At 35.6% G+C, this 5,221-nt stretch overlaps 1 pseudogene; it reads right to left on the bottom strand.

The window, feature by feature from the left end:
• Positions 1-200: 200 nt before the first annotated feature.
• On the bottom strand, positions 201-2,778 carry LOC125247990 (annotated as a pseudogene).
• Positions 2,779-5,221: the final 2,443 nt, after the last annotated feature.

Below are 5,221 nucleotides of genomic sequence, written 5' to 3'. Positions count from 1 at the left end.
AAAACTTATCATGTTACCACAGATTTAAAGTTCAAAAATACTTGAAATTTAATTATTTTTGGCCCGGTTTCACAGACAGGGCTTGGATTAGGCCTTAATTCAATTAGGATATTTAAGTAGCTTTTTATAAATGTTCCCAAGGAAAAAACAACAAACAAACAAAAAAAAAAAACATTAGAAAACATTACTGGTGTGCATTTTGAGACAAAACAATGGCACTGGCATATTTTAAAATCTGTCAGTGCAAGTTGCTTTCAGTTAAAACAGCTCAAACAGTCTGAGACTAGTTTAAGCCTTGTCTGTAAACCCGGGGGTTTATGTATCCCAGTGCTCCACATTCTCCTGCTCTCTTCTTGATGTTTTCCAGTCTTTCAACTCTTTCAGGTTCATTTATTTCCTTCAGCATCTTAATCAGAAAATCAATGTGCTGAAGTGTGAACACAGAATCACTCTTGAGTGCGATCATCTGCAGAGTTTCCACACAGTGAAAAGCTTCATTCACCAGCTTTATTTTCTGTGTCTCTAATTCCTGCAGTTCTTCTTTCAGCTTCTTGACCAAAGATTCATCTTTTCTAATCTTATCAATGTATGTCTTCTTTAATTCTTCATTTGTTCCCTTCTTCTTCCTTGTCTTTGTTACATATATTTTTGCTTCTTTGACATGTTTGCTGTAGTGGCATTTATTTGTGCACACTGTACAGTGATTATTTTTCATCATTTCACACCATGAGAGATCACTGACCCACCAGCATCCTGGATAATGACAGTTCTCCTTACAGACGGTGCAGCACATCGCCACACTGGCTAGAGAATAATCAATATCAACCTTCTCTTTATAGACAACTTCAACTTCATACTCAAAGTTCTTATTTTCTTCTACATCTTTCTTGTTCTTCTCCAGAGCTTCTTGAATTTGTTTCAGCTCATTTTTGCTTTAGTTCCATCTTTTGAACATGTGATTGTAGATTGGAGACATTTGCCTTCAACTGCTTCCGTTGTTGCAACACTTCTTGCGTCATCTGCAAGGATTTTGGTTTTATGTTATTAAGAAGTTTGAACAATCCTGCCATTCCTCTAAAACTGCGATTCCATGATTGATTCAGCCTCTGTTCATGGTATTCCTCATCTTCATCATCATCATCAGCAGCAGCTTTTGACTGACAGTTGTCAAACAGGAAATACACTGGCTTCTTCTTGTCATTCTCTACACACTTGATTTTAGCCTCTTTAACAGCCGTCAGGGCACCTTTAGGTCGAGCTCCAGATGAGTATGTGAAGAGCAGGACAATGTTTTCAGCAATATCTCTTCCAAATAAAGACTGAACAGCATCAAATATGTACATTTGTCTGACAGAGGGTCGATTCTGTGTTGCATTAATCACCAGACACACTGCATCTACTTCATGAATCCCTTCTGCAGATTTACTTAAACTAAGAAAACTCTCAGCGATCTGTTTATCAAGATCGATTCCCCGAGTGTCTCCATACCCTGGAGTGTCGATGATTGTTAAATGGATTGGACTCTCTTGTAGATAAAACCCATAAACAGTGATGATGGAGGTCTGACTGTGAGCTGATGTTCGGTCACTCTGATCATCTGTGATCTCAAACCAAACCTTGTCTTCTCTCTGAACACCCAACATGTAGTTGATCATCGCATTGATCAGGGTTGTTTTTCCTGTTCCTGTTTCTCCAACCATCAGAATTATTTTATGGGGTTTGTTTTTGTCTCTCTCTCCATAGGTCATTTTTCTATATTCAGATTGATCCAAATTTCCTGTCTTTGTTTGCAGACAGTATTTAGCAGGATTTCCATTTTCAATTAAGATGCTTTTCTTGATGAGATCATTATTATTCTGTATATAAAGCAGTACACAATAACAAAAAAAAAAAAAAGTGACAATGTTTATATTTATCATAATCAAATTATAAATCGTGCACCAACATTCCTGGTAACAATAAAGGCTCTTTAATATAACTCAACCCATAACTTTCCCCCTTAAAATATTACACGTCAGTTTTGAATTATAATGATTATTGTTTTAAGTTTTTAACACCACTCTGTGTGTGTGTCACCAATAAAGAAACAATAATTATTTCAACCAAATCAGGTTAGCTGTTCTAATTAAATTTGCGAAATTTCTGTTAAAGTTTTTTGCACTTTATTTAAATTAGAATATTTTACTTTTCATTGACCGTTTCTTCACGATTTATTTTTTATAGGTCAAAATAATCAATCCTCACCCTGCTGTGTTGAATGGTTTCCTCAAAATCTTTAATGTTTTCTTTGTGTTTAGGTTTCTCTTGTAAGGACTTCAGTGGAGTATGGAGCTTCTGGAACTGAAAGTGAAATACACCATTTCTATAAGTTCATATTTGTAATCAGTATCAGCAAAATGGTACTGAGATATTCCTGTTTATGTTTATAAGATTTAGTCCTCAGAAATAAATCTGTTTTACCTTATATGATTTTTTGTCCTCCTGTTTGAGTTTCTCACTATATAAACTGCAGATCTCCTCAGACTCTGATGAACGCCTCACATCTCTCTCCTTCAGGAACGACTCACACAAGTTTTTTAATGCAAGATTATATGGAGGATGATCTTTTGAAGATCTTCTCCTGCAAACAGGACACTCCTGAATTTTCATGGCTCTCCAGAACTTTTGGAGACACTCTTTACAGAAACTGTGACTACATGACAGAAGAACAGGAGACTTGAAGATTTCAAAGCACACGGGACAAGAAAGTTCTTCTGTAGATACATGAAGTGACGCCATTTTCACTGTTTGAACTCCAGTGATCTAAACTTTACTTTTACTTTCTGAACAATGGTATAAAAAATGAAAAACCATAAGAATCAAAAAGAACTGCTATATAGTTTCAGAAACAAACTTCTCATAAATCGTAGTTAAATGTTTTTTTCTTTATCGTTCTTTTATCGCTGATTCCTTTTTGCTTTTGTTGACACAGAAGAGAGTCGGTATGACAGAAAGGAGAAATAATAAGTCAGTCTCTTCCTGGTTGTAAGAGGGTGGAGTTTCTGATCACCTTTGGGTGTGTTAAAAGAGGCCAAACAAGAAGAATATGCAGAGCCCTGACATGCAAGAAAAAAAAACAGGATTTTTTCAGGTTAAATTTAACACATATACAACATTTCTCTGTGCAACCTTTCCATTCATTTTCTGTTTTTAAGCAGACAGGTTGATCTTTTTTCATTTATCAGAAAGCCATTTTTAAGCCATGATTAATTATTCTGGATTAAGGCTTACTCCTGGCTTAATTTAAACCCTGTCTGGGAAACCGCCCCTACATGTCTTTTATCTTCCGTCAATTTCCTCTAAGACTGGCTGAAGTCAGCTGTAGTTCTTGTGTTCAGTGATTCTGCTTGTTAACAGCACATGTTCATTATTAATAATTAATCATCCCTTAATTAATCACTTAATTATATCATTAATTTTCAGGGTTTCAGCTAAACTCTGCAGGAAAGTGGATCTTGAGGTCCGGAGTTAAGGACCCCTGATCTAGCGTACAGAGTATTGTAATGCAAAAAAACGTTTGAAACTGTCATTATGTCTGTGGTCTCCCACAGATTTAAAATCAGATAAAATTTGGAAATCGTCCAGTGTAGGGCTGTCCAAACTCTATACTGGAGGGCCACTGTCCTGTAGAGTTTCATTCCAAATTGCCTCAACACCTCACACCTGCCTGGACGTTTCTATGCCTAATTAGACCTTGATTAGCTGAATCTGGTATGTTTAATTGAAGCTAAACTTTGCAGGAAAGTGGCCCTCCAGGACCAAGTTTGGAGACCCCTGCACTAGATGATCCAGTCAGACCACGGGAACACACATCAGTTGATTGCAGGAAGGATTTCACAGTGACACAAGATCTTACAGAGACTTGTGAAATCAAATGTGACAGCAGGTTCTCCTGTCGCACGTTCTGCTTTACAGTGAAAAACAAAATAGAAAAAAAAAGAATATGGTTGATCTTCTTTCTCAATACTCCATTTTCATGGCATGTTTGTGGCTGCCAAGTTTCAGCTAAAGAAGCATCGGGAGCGTCTAGAGAAAAGACTAAAGCCCAACTAAAACAAACACTGATCTCCATAACGGTGATTGGAAGCAGTTAAATAATTGTAATGACACCACATAATAGAGGATGTTTCGGACAAAAAACATTTTGTGACAAGCCTTGAATCTGGCCACAACCCTCCTCCCGATCGTTCAGGGGTGTAAATCAGGCTTAAAATTGCACTGTAAAAAAATAATAATAATAATAATAAACGTAAAAGACAGGAAAATGCATGGCAGCACAGGGTGCCAAACGTTTACTATAAATGAAAATAATGGTTAAAGATCATTTAAAAAAGAATGAATGGCAAATCATCTGCTAAACAAAAACTGTAAAATTAAGGTAACAACCAAATTCACATTCTAATTTTCTTCAAATGTTTTACAAAAAAATATCTACTTTAAAGGTATCAGAATTATTATTGTGCAACATTCTTTATAAAATGTCAGTCTCTAAACAGAACATTAAACACTAACAGATCTCTCTAGATATCTGCATCTTCACTAATTACAAACCACTTTGGCCTGGTTTCACATACAGGGCTTAGCCTAAACCAGGTAACATATTTAAAATTACTGGTGTGCATCTTGAGACAAAACAATTGCAGTGACATATTTTATGGATCTGTCAGTACAAGTTGCTTTCAGTTAAAACATCTCAAACATGCATTTTAGTCTAGGACTAGATTAAGCCTTGTCTGTGAAACCAGGGGTAATACTTTCTTTCAAAGCTTTTTATTAAGAATGAACTGAGGTTTACATGTTAATGTTTTATTGAAAATAATAACATTTGAAGTCACTGTTATGGAGGTAAACATTTGCTTTTGCTTTTCGTTTTGACTTTATCACTTTAGTTTTTCTATAGCTGTTATAACTGTGTGACATTATTTAGGTTTAATATTTTCAAACAATTGAAGCCCAAAAACACTACTGCATAACATCCTGTCCTGCTTTAATATTGTGAGAGTTTTTAAGGCCTTAAGTATAAATTATTTGGACAGGATCATGTAGACACACAGAATTATTAATTCTCAATAAAACATAAACACTAAAGCTCATTAAGAAGTTTTGTATGAAAGAAATAAAGTCAAACTGGATTGTATCAAGCATGCCACACAAGTCCTTAAAAAAGTGAAGCCAAAGCATC

Source organism: Megalobrama amblycephala, linkage group LG15 (genome assembly GCF_018812025.1).
Source record: "Megalobrama amblycephala isolate DHTTF-2021 linkage group LG15, ASM1881202v1, whole genome shotgun sequence".
NCBI lineage: Eukaryota > Metazoa > Chordata > Actinopteri > Cypriniformes > Xenocyprididae > Megalobrama > Megalobrama amblycephala.
The sequence above is the reverse complement of the archived record's forward strand: the minus strand, read 5'-3'. Positions and strand labels throughout refer to the sequence as shown.